Source organism: Triticum aestivum, chromosome 3D, assembly GCF_018294505.1.
Source record: "Triticum aestivum cultivar Chinese Spring chromosome 3D, IWGSC CS RefSeq v2.1, whole genome shotgun sequence".
Lineage (NCBI taxonomy): Eukaryota > Viridiplantae > Streptophyta > Magnoliopsida > Poales > Poaceae > Triticum > Triticum aestivum.
Window position 1 is genome coordinate 119,159,870 of NC_057802.1, and position 21,333 is coordinate 119,181,202.

Sequence of the window (21,333 nt, forward strand, 5' to 3'; positions counted from 1 at the left end):
GTTGTTTTGTTATAGCATCAAGCACAACAGAGTGCTCCTTAAGTTCTTCGGTAAAATACTTATTACGCTCAAATTGTATAGTCATATATTCCTTAGTACTTTTCTCAATTTCAAGCAAAATATTGGGATAAGGAACATCATAATATTTTCTTTGAGGCATCACGACTACGCAAACAAGAGTGCATGCAAAAACAGATCCGGCAAGAAAACGGCGAACGGAAAAGAGGGGCGAATAAAACGGCAAATTTTTGTGAAGTGGGGGAGAGGAAAACGAGAGGCAAATGGCCAATAATGTAAATAGCGAGGAGATGAGATTTGTGATTAGGAACCTGGTATATGTTGAAGGTCTTCCACGGCAACGGCGCCAGAAATTCCTTTTAATGTCGCTTGAAGGTACGTTGGTATTTCCCTAAAGAGGAAGGGATGATGCAGCACAGCGGCGATAGGTATTTCCCTCAGATATGAAACCAAGGTTATCGAACCAGTAGGAGAACCAAGCAACACAACGTAAACAGCCCCTGCACACAGATAACAAATCCTCGCAACCCGACGTGTTAAAGGGGTTGTCAATCCCTTTTGGGTAACGATGCCAGAAATTGGTGCGTGACGGGAGAAAGTTGTAATAGATTGAATAAATAGATCGCAAATAAAATAAAGTGCAGCAAAGCATTTTTTGGTTTTTGGATTAATAGATCTGAAAATAAAAACAAATAAAAGTAGATCGCAAAGGAAAATAATATGAGAAAGAGACCCAGGGGCCGTAGGTTTTACTAGTGGCTTCTCTCGAGAAAAATAGCAAATGGTGGGTGAACAAATTACTGTTGGGCAATTGATAGAACTTGAAATACTCATGACGATATCCAGGCAATGATCAATATATAGGCATCACGTCCAAGATTAGTAGACCGACTCCTGCCTGCATCTACTACTATTACTCCACACATCGATTGCTATCCAGCATGCATCTAGTGTATTAAGTTCATGGAGAAACGAAGTAATGCAATAAGAACGATGACATGATGTAGACAAGATCTATCTATGTAGAGATAGACCCCATCATTTTATTCTTAGTAGCAATGATACATACATGTCGGTTCCCCTTCTGTCACTGGGATCAAGCACCGTAAGATCGAACCCACTACAAAGCACCTCTTCCCATTGCAAGATAAATAGATCAAGTTGGCCAAACAAAACCCAAATATCAGATAAGAAATACGAGGCTATAAGCAATCATGCATAAAAGAGATCAAAGAAACTCAAATACTTTCAAGGATATAAAAAGATATATCTGATCATAAACTCAAAGTTCATCGATCCCAACAAACACACCGCAAAAAGAGTTACATCATATGGATCTCCAAGAGACCATTGTATTGAGAATAAAGAGAGAGAGAGAGAGAGGAAGCCATCTAGCTACTAACTACGGACCCGAAGGTCTACAAAGAACTACTCACGCATCATCGGAGAGGCACCAATGGAGGTGGTGAACCCCATCAGAGATGGTGTGTAGATTGGATCTGGTGGTTCTGGACTCTGCGGCGGCTGGATCAATATTTCGTCGACTCCCCTAGGGTTTTGGGAATATTGGGGTATTTATAGAGCAAAGAAGCGGTCTGGGGGCACCCGAGGTGGGCACAACCCACCAGGGCGCGCCTGGGCCTCCTGGCGCGCCCTGGTGGGTTGTGCTCCCCTCGGGGCACCCCCCAGGCGCAGCCAGGGCCTATTGTGTTCCTTCTAGCCCATAAAAATTCTCCGTAAAGTTTTGTGGCTTTTGGACTCTGTTTGATATTGATTTTCTGCGATGTAAAAAAAAAGGAAAACATCAACTGACACTTGGCACTATGTCATCAATATTGACTTTACTAAGCAAGGAATCAATAGAAGAAACACCAATCATTTTAAGATCTTCATCACTTTTATGTCTAGTGAGATTGGTTTAGCGGCCATTTGATTAACTAGAGTAGCTTGTGCATCGGATATTTTTCCTAGCAAACTTTCAGCAAAAGCATACTTAGATTGGAGATTGCAAACTTTTCTATTAATATCATCAAGTTGTTTTGTTATAGCATCAAGCACAACAGAGTGCTCCTTATGTTCTTCGGTAAAATACTTATTATGCTCAAATTATGTAGTCATATATTCCTTAGTACTTTTCTCAATTTCAAGCAAAATATTGGGGTAAGGAACATCATAATATTTTCTTTGAGGCATCATGACTACGCAAACAAGAGTGCACGCAAAAACAGATCCGGCAAGAAAACGACGAACGAAAAAGAGGGGCGAATAAAACGACAGTTTTTTGTGAAGTGGGGGAGAGGAAAACGAGAGGCAAATGGCAAATAATGTAAATTGCGAGGAGATGAGATTTGTGATTAGGAACCTGGTATATGTTGAAGATCTTCCCCGGCAACGGCGCCAGAAATACCTTTTGATGTCGCTTGAAGCTACACCGGTATTTCCCCAAAGAGGAAGGGATGATGCAGCACAGCGGCGGTAGGTATTTCCTCAGATATGAAACCAAGGTTATCGAACCAGTAGGAGAACCAAGCAACACAACGTAAACATCCCCTGCACACAGATAACAAATCCTCGCAACCCGACGTGTTAAAGGGGTTGTTAATCCCTTTCGGGTAACGATGCCAAAAATTGGTGCGTGATGGGAGAAAGTTGTAATAGATTGAATAAATAGATCGCAAATAAAATAAAGTGCAGCAAAGTCTTTTTGGGTTTTTTGATTAATAGATCTGAAACTAAAAGAAAAATAAAAGTAGACCGCAAAGGCAAATAATATGAGAAAGAGACCCGGGGGCCATAGGTTTCACTAGTGGCTTCTCTCGAGAAAAATAGCAAACGGTGGGTGAACAAATTACTGTTGGGCAATTGATAGAACTTCAAATACTCATGACGATATCCAGGCAATGATCATTTCATAGGCATCACGTCCAAGATTAGTAGACCGACTCCTGCCTGCATCTACTACTATTACTCCACACATCGACCGCTATCCAGCATGCATCTATTGTATTAAGTTCATGGAGAAACAGAGTAATGCAATAAGAACGATGACATGATGTAGACAAGATCTATCTATGTAGAGATAGACCCCATCGTTTTATCCTTAGTAGCAACGATACATACGTGTCGGTTCCCCTTCTGTCACTGGGATCAAGCACCGTAAGATCAAACCCACTACAAAGCACCTCTTCCCATTGCAACACTACTGCAGGATGCTGCTAACGCGACACTACGATCAGAGACCCTTCGACGAAACCGTGTGCGACGCAATAATCGCAAACGGTGGTGTAAAAGTACCGTCGAAAAAGGTGCAAAACATTTGCAATGGCGGATCCATCAAACATGGTTCAGATTTTAGTTGCGTGTGCGATCCAGGGCATACGGTTCAGTCCAATGAACTGTTTGGGATGAGGCGGAACAAAAGAAACAGGTAGCCTGATGAAGGCGTGTGCGATATACAACATATGGTTCACTCGGATGAACTGTTTGTGATTAGGCAACACAAAAGAAACGGTGAACGAGATCAAGGTGTGCGTGATTGAGGGCATACGCTTCAGAACGATTAATTGTTTGCGATTAGGCAACAGAACAGAAATGGGTCAGCCAGATCAAAGTGTCTACGATTGATGGCATACACTTCACACGGATGAACTATTTGTGATTAGCCACAACAAACTGAAACAGTTAGGTAGATCAACGTGAAGGAAATATGCCCTAGAGGCAATAATAAAGTTATTATTTATTTCCTTATATCATGATAAATGTTTATTATTCATGCTAGAATTGTATTAACCGGAAACTTAGTACTCCCTCCTTCCCTCTATACAGGGCCTAATGCGTTTTTAAGACCGCCTTTCATTATTGACAAGATTAATAGTACATGACATGCACAATGTGAAAATTATATCATTGAAAGCTCCTTTCACACACGAATTTAACGGTGTGCTTTGTGTAAGTTGCATGTCATATATTATTGCTCTAATATCTGGTCAAAGTTATCCTAGAAAAATGCATTAGGCCCTATATAGATGGAAGGAGGGAGTACACGTGTGAATACATAGACGACCAGAGTGTCACTAGTATGCCTCTACTTGACTAGCTCTTTGAATCAAAGATAGTTAAGTTTCCTAGCCATAGACATGAGTTGTCATTTTATTAACGGGATCACATCATTAGAGAATGATGTGATTGACTTGACCCATTCCGTTAGCTTAGCACTTGATCGTTTAGTATGTTGCTATCGCTTTCTTCATGACTTATACATGTTCCTAGGACTATGAGATTATGCAACTCCCAAATACCGAAGGAACACTTTGTGTGCTATCAAACGTCACAACGTAACTGGGTGATTATAAAGGTGCTCTACAGGTGTCTCCGATGGTGTTTGTTGAGTTGGCATAGATCGAGATTAGGATTTGTCACTCCAATTGTCAGAGAGGTATCTCTGGGCCCTCTCGGTAATGCACATCACTATAAGCCTTGCCGGTAATGAGTTAGTTGCGGGATGATGCATTACGGAACGAGTAGAGAGACTTGCCGGTAACGAGATTGAACTAGGTATTGAGATACCGACGATAGAATCTCGGGCAAGTAACATACTGATGACAAAGGGAACAACGTATGCTTGATACGTCTCCAACGTATCTATAATTTTTGATTGTTCCATACTATATTATATTCTGTTTTGGATGTTTAATGGGCTTTATTATACACTTTTATATTATTTTGGGACTAACCTATTAACCGGAGGCCAAGCCCCGAATTGCTGTTTTTTGCCTATTTCAGAGTTTTGCAGAAAAAGAATATCAAACTGAGTCCAAACGGAATGAAACCTTCGGGAACGTGATTTACGGAACGAACGTGATCCAGAGGACTTGGACCCTACGTCAAGACATCAACCAGGAAGGCACGAGGTAGGGTGCGCCTACCCCCCCAGGCGCGCCCTCCACCCTCGTGGGCCCCATGTTGCTCCACCGGCGTACTTCTTCCTCCTATATATACCTACGTACCCCCAAACTACCAGATATGGAGCCAAAAAACCTAATTCCACCGCTGCAACCTTCTGTACCCATGAGATCCCATCTTGGGGCCTTTTCCGGAGCTCCGTCGGAGGGGGCATCGATCACGGAGGGCTTCTACATCAACACCATAGCCTCTCCGACGATGTGTGAGTAGTTTACTCAGACCTTCGGGTCCATAGTTATTAGCTAGATTGCTTCTTCTCTCTTTTTGGATCTCAATACAATGTTCTCCCCCTCTCTTGTGGAGTTCTATTCGATGTAATCTTCTTTTGCGGCGTGTTTGTTGAGACCGATGAATTGTGGGTTTATGATCAAGTTTATCTATGAACAATATTTGAATCTTCTCTGAATTCTTTTATGTATGATTGGTTATCTTTGCAAGTATCTTCGAATTATCAGTTTGGTTTGGCGTACTAGATTGATCTTTCTTCCAATGGGAGAAGTGCTTAGCTTTGGGTTCAATCTTGCAGTGTCCTTTCCCAGTGACAGTAGGGGCAGCAAGGCACGTATTGTATTGTTGCCATCGAGGATAACAAGATGGGGTTTATATCATATTGCTTGAGTTTGTCCCTCTACATCATGTCATCTTACTTAAAGCGTTACTCTATTCTTATGAACTTAATACTCTAGATGTAGCTGGATAGCGGTCGATCTGTGGAGTAATAGTAGTAGATACAGGCAGGAGTCGGTCTACTTGTCTCGGACATGATGCCTATATACATGATCATACCTAGATATTCTCGTAACTATGCTCAATTCTATCAATTGCTCAACAGTAATTTGTTCACCCACCGTAATACTTATGCTCTCGAGAGAAGCCACTAGTGAAACCTATGGCCCCCAGGTCTATTTTCCATCATATTAATCTTCCAACACTTAGCTATTTTTATTGCCTTTTATTTTACTTTGCATCTTTATCATAAAAATACCAAAAATATTATCTTATCATATCTATCAGATCTCACTCTCGTAAGTGACCGCGGAGGGATTGACAACCCCTTTATTGCGTTGGTTGCGAGGATTTTTTTTGTGTGTAGGTGCGAGGGACTGGTGCGTGGCCTCCTACTGGATTGATACCTTGGTTCTCAAAAATTGAGGGAAATACTTACGCTACTTTACTGCATCACCCTTTCCTCTTCAAGGGAAAACCAACGCAGTGCTCAAGAGGTAGCAATGTTGTTATGCGGTTTGACCGATATAGATCTTCGTAGAATATGTAGGAACCAATATGAGCATCCAGGTTCCACTATTGGTTATTGACCGGAGATGAGTCTTGGTCATGTCTACATAGTGCTCGAACCCGTAGGGTCCGCACGCTTAACGTTCTGTGATGATCGGTATTATGAGTTTATGTGTTTTGATGTACCGAAGGTTGTTCAGAGTCCCGGATGTGATCATGGACATGAGGAGGAGTCTCGAAATGGTCGAGACATAAAGACCGATATGTTGGATGGCTATGTTTTTGGACATCGGAATGGTTCCGGGTGAGTTCGGGCATTTACCGGAGTATCGGGAGGTTACCAGAACCCCTCGGGGAGTGTATGGGCCTTATTGGGCCTTAGTGGGAGAGAGGAAGAGGCGGCCTAGGAGGGAGCGCGCCCCTCCAAGCCCAATCCAAGTTGGGAAGGGGGCCGGCCCCCCTTTCCTTCCTCCCTCTCTCCTCCTTCCTTCCTCTCCTACTCCTACTTCGAAGGGGGAATCCTACTCCCGGTGGGAGTAGGACTCCCCTAGGGTGCGCCATAGAGAGGGACGGCCCTCCCCCTCCTCCACTCCATTATATACGGGGGAGGGGCGCCCCATAGTCAAACAAGTTGATCATTGTCTTGGCCTTGTGCGGTGCCCCCCTCCACCATAATCCACCTCGGTCATATCGTCGTAGTGCTTAGGCGAAGCTCTGCGCCAGTAGCTTCGTCATCACCGTCATCACGCCGTCGTGCTGACGAAGCTCTCCCTCGACACTCTACTGGATCGAGAGTTCGTGGGATGTCACCGAGCTGAACGTGTGCAGATCGCGGAGGTACCGTACTTTCGGTACTAGGATCGGTCGGATCGTAAAGACGTACGACTACATCAACGGCGTTGTCATAACGCTTCCGCTTTCGGTCTACGAGGGTACATAGACAACACTCTCCCCTCACGTTGCTATGCATCACCTAGATGAATCTTGCATGTGCGTAGGATTTTTTTTTGAAATTACTGCGTTCCCCAATAGTGGCATCCGAGCCAGGTCTATGCGTAGATGTTATATGCACGAGTAGAACACAAATGAGTTGTGGGCGATAATAGTCATACTGCTTACCAGCATGTCATACTTTGATTCAGCGGTATTGTTGGATGAAGCAGCCCGGACCGACATTACGCGCACGCTTACGCGAGACTGGTTCTACCGACGTGCTTCGCACACAGGTGGCTGGCGGGTGTCAGTTTCTCCAACTTTAGTTGAATCGAGTGTGGCTACGCCTCATCCTTGTTGAAGGTTAAAACAACACACTTGACGAAAAATCGTTGTGGTTTTTGATGCGTAGGTAAGAACGGTTCTTGCTAAGCCCGTAGCAGCCACGTAAAACTTGCAACAACAAAGTAGAGGATGTCTAACATGTTTTTGCAGGGCATGTTGTGATGTGATATGGTCAAGACGTGATGATATATAAATTGTTGTATGAGATGATCATGTTTTGTAACAGTTATCGGCAACTGGCAGGAGCCATATGGTTGTCGCTTTATTGTATGAAATGCAATCGCCATGTAATTGCTTTACTTTATCACTAAGCGGTAGCGATAGTCATAGAAGCAATAGTTGGCGAGATGACAACGATGCTTCGATGGAGATCAAGGTGTCAGGCCGGTGACGATGGTGATCATGACGGTGCTTTGGACATGGAGATCAAAGGCACAAGATGATGATGGCCATATCATATCACTTATATTGATTGCATGTGATGTTTATCCTTTATGCATCTTATTTTGCTTTGTTCGGCGGTAGCATTATAAGGTGATCTCTCACTAAAATTTCAAGGTATAAGTGTTCTCCCTGAGTATGCACCGTTGTGACAGTTCGTCGTGCCGAGACACCACGTGATGATCGGGTGTGATAAGCTCTACGTTCACATACAATGGGTGCAAGATAGTTTTGCACACGCAGAATACTCGGGTTAAACTTGACAAGCCTAGGATATGCAGATATGGCCTCGGAACACTGAGACCGAAAGGTCGAGCATGAATCATATAGTAGATATGATCAACATAGTGATGTTCACCATTGAAAACTACTCCATCTCACGTGATGATCGGACATGGTTTAGTTGATATGTATCACGTGATCACTTAGATGATTAGAGGGATGTCTATCTAAGTGGGAGTTCTTAAGTAATATGATTAATTGAACTTTAATTTATCTTGAACTTAGTCCTGATAGTATTAGCATATCTATGTTGTAGATCAATAGCTCGCGATGTAGCTCCCCATTTATTTTTGATATATTCCTAGAGAAAAACTATGTTGAAAGATGATAGTAGCAATGATGCGGACTAGGTCCCTGATTTGAGGATTATCCTCATTGCTGCACAGAAGAATTATGTCCTTGATGCACCGCTAGGTGACGGACCTATTGCAGGAGCAGATGCAGACGTTATGAAAGTTTGGCAAAGCTCGATATGATGACTACTTAGTTTAGTGCACCATGCTTTACGGCTTAGAACCAAAACTTCAAAAATGTTTTGAATGCCACGGAGCATATAAGATGTTCCAAGAGCTGAAATTGGTATTTCAGACTCATACCCGAGTCGAGAGGTATGAGACCTCTAACAAGTACTTTGCCTACAAGATGGAGGAGAATAGCTCAACCAGTGAGCATGTGCTCAGATTGTCTGAGTACTACAATTGCTTGAATCAAGTGGGAGTTAATATTCCAGATAAGATAGTAATTGACAAAATTCTCTAGTCACTATCACCAAGTTACTAGAACTTCGTGATGAACAATAATATGCAAGGGATGACAAAAGTAATTCCCGAGCTCTTTGCGATGTTGAAATTGGCGAAGGTAGAAATCAAGAAAGAGCATCAAGTGTTGATGGTTTACAAGACCACTAGTTTCAAGAAAAAGGGCAAAATAATAGAAAGGGAACTTCAAGAAGAATGACAAACAAGTTGTCACTCCCTTGAAGAAACCCAAAGCTAGACTCTAGCCTGAAACTGAGTGCTTCTACTGCAAAGGAAATGGTCACTGGAAGTGGAACTGCCCCTAGATACTTGGCGGATAAGAAGGATGGCAAAATGAATAAAGGTATATTTGATATACATGTTATTGATGTGTACTTTACTAGTGTTTATGGCAACCCCTCGGTATTTGATACTAGTTCAGTTGCTAAGAGTAGTAACTTGAAACAGGAGTTGCAAAATGAACAGAGACTAGTTAAGGGCGAGGTGACGATGTGTGCTGGAAATGATTCCAAGGTTGATAAGATCACCATCGCACACTCCTTTTACCTTCGGGATTAGTGTTGAACCTAAAATAAATGTTATTTGGTGTTTGCGTTAAGCATGAATATGATTGGATCATGTTTATTGCAATACGGTTATTCATTTAAGTCAAAGAATAATTCTTGTTCTATTTACATGAATAAAAACCTTTTATGGTCATACACTCAATGTAAATGGTTTATTGAATCTCGATCGTAGTGATACACATATTCATAAATATTGAAGCCAAAAGATGCAAAGTTAATAATGATAGTGCAACTTATTTGTGGCACTTCCGTTTAGGTCATATTGGTGTAAAGCGCATGAAGAAACTCCATGCCGATGGACTTTTGGAATCACTTGATTATGAATTATTTGATGCTTGCGAACCATGCATCATGGGCAAGATGACTAAGACTCCATTCTCCGGAACAATTGAGCAAGCCACTGACTTATTGGAAATAATACATACCGATGTATGCGGTCCAATAAGTGTTGAGGCTCACGACGGGTATCATTGTTTTCTGACCTTCACAGATGATTTGAGTAGATATGTGTATATCTACTTGATGAAACACAAGTCTGAAACACTTGAAAAGTTCAAAGACTTTCAGAGTGAAGTAGAGAATCATTGTAACAGGAAAATAAAGTTTCTACAATCTGATCGTAGAGGCAAATATTTGAGCTATGAGTTTGGCCTTCAATTAAAACAATGTGGAATAGTTTCACAAACTCATGCCACCTAGAACACCACAGCATAATGGTGTGTCCGAACATCATAATCGTACTTTATTGGATATAGTGCAATCTATGATGTCTCTTACCGATTTACCACTATCGTTTTGGGGTTATGCATTAGAGACAACTGCATTCACGTTAAATAGGGCACCGTCTAAATCCGTTGAGATGACACCGTATGAACTATGGTTTGGCAAGAAACCTAAGCTGTCGTTTCTTAAAGTTTGGGGTTGCGATGCTTATGTGAAAAAGTTTCAACCTGATAAGCTCGAACCCAAATCGGAGAAATGCGTCTTCATAGGATACCCAAAGGAAACTGTTGGGTACACCTTCTATCACAGATCCGAAGGCAAGATATTCGTTGCTAAGAATGGATCCTTTCTAGAGAAGGAGTTTCTCTCAAAAGAAGTGAGTGGGAGGAAAGTAGAACTTGATGAGGTAATTGTACCTTCTCCCGAATTGGAAAGTAGTTTATCACAGAAATCAGTTCCATTGATTCCTACACCAATTAGTGAGGAAGCTAATGATGATGACCATGAAACTTCAGATCAAGTTACTACCGAACCTCGTAGGTCAACCAGAGTAAGATCGGCACCAGAGTGGTATGGTAATCCTATTCTGGAGGTCATGTTACTTGACCATGACGAACCTATGAACTATGAGGAAGCGATGATGAGCCCAGATTCTGCGAAATGGCTTGAGGCCATGAAATCTGAGATGGGATCCATGTATGAGAACAAAGTATGGACTTTGGTTGACTTGCCCGAATCGGCAAGCAATAGAGAATAAATGGATATTCCAGAGGAAGACGGACACTGATAGTAGTGGTACTATCTACAAAGCTCGAATTGTCGCAAAAATGTTTTCGATAAGTTCAAGGTGTTGACTACGATGAGATTTTCTCACTTGTATCGATGCTTAAAAGTCTGTCCGAATCATGTTAGCAATTCCCACATTTTATGAAATCTGGCAAATGGATGTCAAAAATGCATTCAAGAAGGTTTTGTCAATCCTAAATGTGCTAACAAAATGTGCAAACTCCAGCGATCCATCTATGGACTGGTGCAAGCATCTCGGAGTTGGAATATACGCTTTGATAGGTTGATCAAAGCATATAGTTTTATACAGACTTGCGGTGAAGCCTGTATTTACAAGAAAGTGAGTGGGAGCGCTAAAACTTTTCTAGTAAGTATATGTGAATGACATATTGTTGATCGGAAATGATGTAGAATTTTCTGCAAAGCATAAAGGAGTGTTTGAAAGGAGTTTTTCAAAGAAAGACCTCAGTGAAGCTGCTTACATATTAAGCATCAAGATCTATAGAGATAGATCAAGACGCTTGATAAGATTTTTCAATGAGTACATACCTTGACAAGATTTTGAAGTAGTTCAAAATGGAACAGTCAAAGAAGGAGTTCTTGCCTGTGTTGCAAGGCGTGAAGTTGAGTAAGACTCAAAGCCCGACCACGGCAGAAGATAGAGAGAGAATGAAAGTCATTCCCTATGCCTCAGCCATAGGTTCTATAAAGTATGCCATGCTATGTACTAGACCTATTGTATACCCTGCTCTGAGTTTGGCAAGGGAGTAAATTTTTTGATCTAGGAGTAGATCACTGGACAGCGGTCAAAAATATCCTTAGAGGACTGAGGAAATATTTCTCGGTTATGGAGGTGATAAAGAGTTCGTGATAAAGAGTTACATTGCTGCAAGCTTTGACACCGATCTGGATGACTCTAAGTCACAATCCAAATACATATTGAAAGTGGGAGCAATTAGCTAAAGTAGCTCCGTGCAGAGCATTGTAGACATAGAAATTTACAAAATACATACGGATCTGAATTTGGCAGACCCGTTGACTAAACTTCTCTCACAAGCAAAACATGATCACACCTTAGTACTCTTTGGGTGTTAATCACATGGCGATGTGAACTAGATTACTGACTCTAGTAAACCCTTTGAGTGTTGGTCACATTGCGATGTGAACTATGGGTGTTAATCACATGGTGATGTGAACTATTGGTGTTAAATCACATGGCGATGTGAACTAGATTGTTGACTCTAGTGCAAGTGGGAGACTGAAGGAAATATGCCCTAGAGGCAATAATAAAGTTATCATTTATTTCCTTATATCATGATAAATGTTTATTATTCATGCTAGAATTGTATTAACCAGAAACTTAGTACATGTGTGGATACATAGACAAATAGAGTGTCACTAGTATGCCTCTACTTGACTAGCTCGTTGAATCAAAGATGGTTAAGTTTCCTAGCCATAGACATGAGTTGTCATTTTATTAACGGGATCACATCATTAGAGAATGATGTGATTGACTTGACCCATTCCGTTTTCTTAGCACTTGATCGTTTAGTATGTTGTTATTGCTTTATTCATGACTTATACATGTTCCTATGACTATGACATTATGCAACTCCCGAATGCCGGAGGAACACTTTGTGTGCCATCAAACGTCACAACGTAACTGGGTGATTATAAAGGTCCTCTACAGGTGTCTCCGATGGTGTTTGTTGAGTTGGCATAGATTGAGATTAGGATGTGTCACTCCGATTGTCGGAGAGGTATCTCTGGGCCCTCTCGGTCATGCACATCACTATAAGCCTTGCAAGCAATGTGACTAATGAGTTAGTTGCAGGATGATGCATGACGGAATGAGTAAAGAGACTTGCTGGTAACGAGATTGAACTAGGTATTGAGGTACCGACGATCGAATCTCGGGCAAGTAACATACCGATGACAAAGGGAACAATGTATGTTGTTATGCGGTTTGACCGATAAAGATCTTCGTAGAATATGTAGGAACGAATATGAGCATCCAGGTTCCGCTATTGGTTATTTACCGGAGATGAGTCTCGGTCATGTCTACATAGTTCTCGAACCCGTAGGGTCCGCACGCTTAACGTTCTGTGACGATCGCTATTATGAGTTTATGTGTTTTGATGTACCGAAGGTTGTTCGGAGTCCCGGGTGTGATCATGGACATGACGAGGAGTCTCGAAATAGTTGAGACATAAAGACCGGTATATTGGATGGCTATGTTTGCACATCGGAATGGTTCCGGGTGAGCTCGGGCATTTACCGGAGTACCGGGAGGTTACCGGAACCCCCCGGGGAGTGTATGGGCCTTATTGGGCCTTAGTGGGAGAGAGGAGGAGGCGGCCTAGGAGGGGGCGCGCCCCCCAAGCCCAATCCGAGTTGGGAAGGGGGCCGGCCCCCTTTCCTTCCTCCCTCTCTCCTCCTTCCTTCCTCTCCTACTCCTACTTGGGAGGGGGGAATCCTACTACCGGTGGGAGTAGGACTCCCCTAGGGCACGCCATAGAGAGGGCCGGCGCTCCCCCTTACAAGTTGATCATTTTCTTAGCCGTGTGCGGTGCCCCCTGCACCATAATCCACCTTGGTCATATCGTCGTAGTGCTTAGGCGAAGCCCTGCGCCGGTAGCTTCATCATCACCGTCATCACACCGTCGTGCTGACGAAGCTCTCCCTCGACGCTCTGCTAGATCGAGAGTTCGTGGGACGTCACCGTGCTGAACGTGTGCAGATCGCGGAGGTTCCGTACTTTCGGTACTAGGATCGGTCGGATCATGAAGACGTACGACTACATCTACCGCGTTGTCATAACGCTTCCGCTTTCGGTCTACAAGGGTACGTAGACAACACTCTTCCCTCTTGTTGCTATGCATCACCTAGATGGATCTTGCGTGTGCGTAGGATTTTTTTTGAAATTACTGCGTTCCCCAACACAACGTGTGTACACTAGACGGGCACACACATTCTAATTAAAAGAAATGTGCGTATTGGTAATAACGAGCGCACACGGTTGTTGGAACAAGATGTGTGCTGACATTGCCTATTGTAGTGCACCCTATGGTGCAAACACCACATACGCGGCCGAGAAGGCGTACGTGCCCACGTTATGCCTTCCGGGAATAGTGCCGCACTTATAACCGTCGGTAAATTTTGAGCATGCGTCCTGTCACATTCCAAATTGCAAACCTGTTCACACCGATCAAAACCTAAACGGTTTCCCACTTAGGAGCGTAGTACTACTCGGTTATAAATACTACTACTCCAAGATGACTGCACATTCCTGCTCAACTCCTCATCCAAAAAAACAAAGTCATTCATCATCGTTCCCTTTGTGTCTGCCATGGCCAGCGTGAGTTCTGGATCGAGAGATTGCCACCAGGGAGAGGTGAGCATGGAAGCGGAAGCACGAGAGATGTCCCGCCTCGTCGGGAATGCAGCCGACATGTCCCGCCGTGGGGCCGTAGCAGCACAGAGGTCCCGCCGCACCACTGAAGCAGCACACAGGTCCCGCCACACCGTCGATGCGGCAGACTGGTCCGGCCGCGTCGCGAAAGCAGAAGAGATGTCCCGCCACACCGCGAATGCAGCAGAGATGTCCTCCCGCGCCGCGACAGCCTGGGAAAATGTCTCGCGGGCAGGCGAGGACTCTTACAGGCGCATGCATGCGATCGTCCATAGCCAGATGGATCAGATCTCCGGCTGGGCGAGGTTGCAGGACGACATGAAAGCCTCTTTTGCCGGCGTCATCCGGCAACTAAATGAGAGCAATGCGAAGCTCCGGGCCGAGCGCGACCTTCTGAGGGCGAAAATCGTCGGAAGTGCGGAGCAGCAGGAGAAGACCACTGCCTTGTTGAAGAGGACCGGCGTCATCGTCAAGAAACTTATGGACGAGAATGCCATGCTGCGCATCGAGCGCAGAAGGCTAGTGGAGGAATGCGTGGATGCTCTCAAGCAGCATCTTGAGGACAAGAAAGAGCTCATCGCCGCTCGCTGCAGAGACTAGTTCCCACGGCCTGCAGCAACATAGAGATCAGCGAGCCAGACCGTTGTCTTCCTTCTTCTTTTGACCTTGTGTATTTCGGGCGTTGTCGCATGTGGCTTTTTTTAATTATGTTCCTAAATATGTAAGACGATTATTATCCACTGTCATCCTCCTTATATTCATCATGATTGCTATAAGTCGCAGTCGATGCTATATAGGTCCGTCAGATCTTACATCAAGATCCGTGCAAAACTTTCTTTTCAGATTTTCATTTTTCTCTATTAAATCTCAGTCCAGTGAGACATATAGCCACGCCGTAGAACAGGGGCTCGGGCGCCATTAATGGAGACGTTGGGAGGGAGGTGCGCGGCGGGTAGCGGTCAAAGGGCTCTCTTCCCGATGAGCACGCGCAGGGGTCTGATCGCACGCCTCCCGTACTCAAATAGCTACCCCGCACGGCACCTCCTAGCCAATAAAAGAAGGGGACACGTGGCGGCACGTAATTGGTAAGTAGAACGTCCACGGTTTCAATAATACTTGTGTTTCCGATTTGTAACATGACAGCACTTGTTCCAAAATAACTTTGTTGATTGTTAATGTGTGCGCCTTCGCAAATTGGACAGAAAAATTACCACAGCATGTTGGTGCCATGTCATGGCACCATGCCAAGTTTCATGATTTTCAGGCGTGTTTTGGATTTACAAGAAATAAAAAACCAAGTTTCTCAATCTTTCCGGTCGAGCCACGACGCCCAGATGTTTGAATTTCATTCCCATTTCTTGCATGGGACCTAGAAATTCACCCAAGGACACACATGTGATTTTTCAAACAACTTTGGTGCACTGGAGCCTGTGCTTGTAGTTCAAATTTAAATTATGCATATTAAATGCGCAGAAACTCAATTAATGTACAAAAAGGCCAAACGAACCTGGAATAATTCCAAAATTTAGCACGATACTTTTATTTGGTCTAATCTGCCAGTGTAAAATAATTAAGGCGGGAGAAGGCAGTGTACGTATCTCGTTTCGCACACGGAGGTGACACGTTCCCTCTCGGAACCACCAGCCTTCTTGACGGATGCTCCGGTTGCAAGAAGATTGTACCAAAGCTTGTCCCAATTCGGCCAAAAAATTACCGCAGCATGTTGGTGCCATGTCATGACACCATGCCAAGTTTCATGATTTTCAGGCGTGTTTTGGATTTATAAGAATTAAAAAACCAAGTTTCTCAATCTTTCCGGCCGAGCCACGACGCCCAGATTTTTGAATTTCATTCCCATTTCTTGCATGGGACCTAGAAATTCACCCAAGGACACACATGTGATTTTTCAAACAACTTTGGTGCACTGGAGCATGTGCTTGTAGTTCAAAAGTTTGAATTATTCACATTAAATGCGCATAAAATCAATTAATGTATAAAAATGCCAAACGAACCCGGAATAATTCCAAAATTTAGCACGATACTTCTATTTGGTCTAATCTTCCTGTGTGAAAAAATTAAGGCGGGAGAATGCAGTGTACGTATGTCGTTTCGCACACGGAGGTGACACGTTCTGTCGTGGAATTGTCACCGCAGATGTCCTAGTGTGAGGACTTGTTGTAAGGCCAACGTAATTAGGTAGTAGCTTGAACGAGTTTGATCAGAATCGAGAGACGCAAGGCGGGCGAACACACAAGACAAGGGTTTAGACAGCTTCGGGCCCCGGGAAACATCATCCGATAATAACCCTACATGCTATTTGTGGCTAGGCCTCATTATGCTTATGAGGGAGCCGCCGCATAAACCGGCTCTCCTCTAGTTGTGTCTAGCCTTCAAGATTATTCAGCCTGACCCTCTTGGGGCGCCCTGCCCCTCTTTATATAAGTTGAAGGGGCGGGTTACATGAGTAGTCCTAGTAGGATTAGGATTACTCTATTACAAGTGGAGTCCTAGTCTTCCTTCCTTTGTAAGGGAATACTCCTTACGCTTTCCTCTTAAGCCGGCCCACCATAACATGAGCCGGCCTTCTGGGCCTTGGGCCTAGTCCTCTATCTGACCCGCCGTCGGGGCCATCCGTGAGTTTCCAGGCTCGTGAGTCGTTAGACCAGTGAGCCGCCAGACTCGTAAGTCGCCAATCCTCCGGTGGGTTACCAATGAAACGCCAAGTCCCAGCCGGGTCATATATCCGGCCAGATCATACCGCGAGGTATATCCTTGACATTAGCCCCCAGTTTAGCTTGGATTTATCCATGGTAAACTTATCCTGCAAAACAAGACCAACTCTGATAGATTATACGCCGGGTCGAAGGTTCTTCTGAGCCGACACTTGATCATCGTTAAGTCCTTGTCATTGCCTTGTTGATATATACATGTCCATGATCTCATGGCAAATCCTCCTTAGCAGATATGTTTCAACTTTGTCAATGTAATAAATCCAGACACCTCTTTTGAAAAATCCGGGTCAACAAGCCAGCTTCAGAATCAATTTGCTGACATTGGTCTCTTGTAGAGAAATATTGTAAGAAATAATCCACTTGAGTCGGCTTCCAAAGCGCCGGCTTAAAAAGTATTGGTCTTGCAATACTCATCTGGTTTTCAGCCGGCTTGAGGATGTAGAACTTGCCGGTTTATCCTTACCACAATTGCCAGTTTTGTAAATATTGATAGCACCGGGTCATAATTATTGCTAACATCAGCTTTGAAAATGTACCTCTTATATGCATATCACTTGTAGCCCCCAAGTCTTTAGAAGGGGACGTAGTAACAACTTAAGACTTGCTTCAATATAAATGTTGCAACCTTGAAGAAAATCTAGGTTGTTCATCTCCATCACTAGTCAAAACTAAATATTCCACATATGTAGCCCCCAAGTGCCGAGTTGTCATGCTTGCAGCAACCTGGGACTTATAATTGCCTTATACTCATGAAAACTTCAACCAGTGTAGCCCCCAAGGGCCGACTCAGTAAGATAATACTGAGCTGGGACTTTATATATATATTTCATTGAGAAATAACATCATATGATGTAGCTTCCATCGTAGGGCTTGAACCCACGTCCACAAGGTTAAGAGCCTTGCGCTTTACCAACTGAGCAATGGACCCTTCAATATAATGTATTTAGCTTGTGTACTTTGAATTATTGACAGGAGCAATTAGTAGCCCCCAGTTCATTACAATGTGATGAGTCGAGTCTTCAACGAGGCGAGTAAGAAATGACCTTGCATTAGCCCCCAAGTGTCATGGTGCATGCTTGTAGTGACATGGGACTCCCATATTTGATATAATCATGATCTGAATAATGTAGCCCCCAAGTGCCGGGTCGTAAGCCTGCAGTGACTCGAGACTATTCCTTCCATTGTAGAATAAATCATATCCATTGACAAAATAATAGCCATTGCGCTGAAGCGACTTTGAAAACCTCAATCAGAATACTGGTTATTGATAGCCATAATAAAAATCCAGCCATATTGGCTATTCAAGATTTGAATAATATAATCCAGTATGAAAACCTCAATCATTCAATATCATCATGACAATCCAGCCAAGTTTGGCTATTAAAGATTTTGAATACCTTATCGGTTGACAAGTAAATCTGGAGTTTAAATACTCAGTGGCTCTTGGACGATGGCGACTTAATGCGCATCCATTATAATCCGGGATTTTCGTAACCCGATGGCTTATAGCCTTTGTGAAAATCAATAATTGATAACCCTTGTGAAACACCAATTTCAATTTTTGATGACGGGCTTGAACTTAAGCATTTATGTAAGTCATAGCTCTGCAAATCCTACACAGAGTTTAAACAACATATGCCCTGGCGATTTAACGTCAAAAGCCAGGGCGGGTAACAACCCAAACATAATATAGTCTTATGCAATTATGGAAAAGACTAGCATTAAGGCCATTCAAGCCTAAACATACTGGCAACTTAAAGTTATAAGCCAGGGCGGGTTATCAAACCTCGCATATTCATCCAACAATATACCTGGAAGATTGGCTCAAATTGCCGGCTTACCTCGCCACATCCAGTGAGGGTGTCAATCCCAAAGATTTATAAGCGCATAATTCCAATGGCGCAATCCAAATATATACTGGCGACTTAACATCCAAAGCGAGGACGGTTTTATCAAACCAAAATATTCATACCATTATTGAAAGACATACCTGTAGATTAATATCATGGTGATGCCTTGATATTTATAATCCGGGGCCAGTATCAACCCGGAGTCATGAAATATCATCATTTTGATTGCTCAAGGCGAAATATCCCGGCGACTTAAAGTCTTCTATCAGGGTAGGTTATCAAAGCCAAAGATGCTCAATGATGAGTCATATAATCAAGGCTACATGGCCTGTGAAATCGGTTCATACTGCCGGTTTAACATACCATATGCAGCAGATAATTAAGGGCAATAACCCAAAAAAACCACAGAGCCTAAACTCCAAGTGCCTAATCATATCATACTAGCGACTTATTGTTCAAAGCTAGACCGGGTTATTAAACTCCGGATATGCTCAAATATGAGCCATAATGATAAAGGCTACATGACCTGAATCTTTTCCAAACCATATGTTAATATGACATAAATATATGAGTCCAAAAAATGCTCAGACAAAAGATAACGAATCAAATCGAGAAAAACCAAGGCTTTCATAGGCCGCCAAGCCTAAATCTCAAGTTCTTTCATGGGTCACCAAGCCACTGAGTTAACCTTTTACACTTTGTAAGCCGGGCCTCACATGACAAATCGCCGTTTTAACTTTGACAAGTTCAGGGTCTGTATAAGATTGACTGTCAAAAGTACGGCGAGTCATTCCAGGATTACCTGGGTGGAGTGGCAGACTCTACAAAGCAGGATAACCCAGAAAGTTTTGGTGAATACACCTGGCATTCCACACCAAAAGGTTATGTCCTCTTTGGTGAATACACCTATGTTTGAACAGGATAACCCGGAAGCTTTGGTGAATACACCTGGTGTTCCAAACCTGTCAAGAGGGTAGTAACGCTATGTTCTCTTTAGTGAATACACCTATGTTTGAACAGGAAGCCCCCAAGTGACCTTTACAGCCCAGCTTTTAAGCCGGATCAAAAGGTTGTCATAGCTATGCTCAGTGAGAAGGAAGCCCCCATGTATTTTGTAACAAGGCGTGTAAGCCAGATCAAGAGGATAGTCACAGCTTTGCTCAATGAGCAGGAAGCCCCCAAGTGATCAATAATATGATAAGCCAATAAAGCATGATACCCATGTTTGAACCGCGCATCATGGCAGCAAGTTCTCTCTGGCAACCTTTAATTTTTCCTGAGAACTCAAACTTGCGAGAGATAAATTCTTCTTGAATCGGGATTTTAAACCAGATAATGAGAGATTCAGAGCTTTGTGGGAGACATATTTCCCTTGAGCCGGATTTTGTACCGAAATCCTTCTTTTTTAAGCCGGTCTCATGGCCTTTAAATTTTCACCAATAGGGCAGGAGCCTCCGGGGCTGGGTTATTTTTTCCCTCCAATGACCCGGAGTTCTTGAAATCACTGAGACCGGCCAATTCTGCCGAGTCATGCCATTGTAGCCCTCAAGTCTCAAGACGACTCGAGGAGTTGGCTAGAGATTCTTCATATTTGACCATAACATAAGATGTATATCATTGGCGTTGATAACACAATGTGAATCCACAGAAGGTTGAGGTGACTGCGGTGGGTTATAAATGATCCCGTATGAGCTGTGTCAGCAACTTGGCCAATGGTTCATCCCAACTGGCTGTTTGAAGTTAACCAAACTATAGTGGCGACGACTTGTGCGCCTGCCCATTGAGCCATCCAGTGCGGACGGCGGCTGACAATATATGATAATTTGCCTTCAAATTGTTGGAAGAAAACCCAGGCTACCCGAGCAGTGACTTGCTTGCACTCAATAAACAACTCATGCAGACAAGTGCGGCCTGATGCATTGATGTAGACTAGACCATGATAGACAGACGGTAAAGACGACCACAACATCAGAGGCAGTACGGACAGATGAGTCGGCCGCGGCGCTGTAAAATGGTGCGGACGGACGAATCAGCCGCATCATGTTGATGTAAATTGGGCCGTAGAAGCGGCGACTTCACATATATTCGTCAAGCATCATGGCATTGTCGGATACTGGGGCGCGATAGTGCTGGCGCGAACTATATATATCCATGACAACCTGATACCGCTTTTGCAGTAAACAATTATCCTGCATAAAAAAATATCACAAGCCCAGAGTAATTGCCTTTTAAAGAAATTAACATGTGCAATAAAATATGCTGGACGGATATCACCTGATTCGCGCGGAC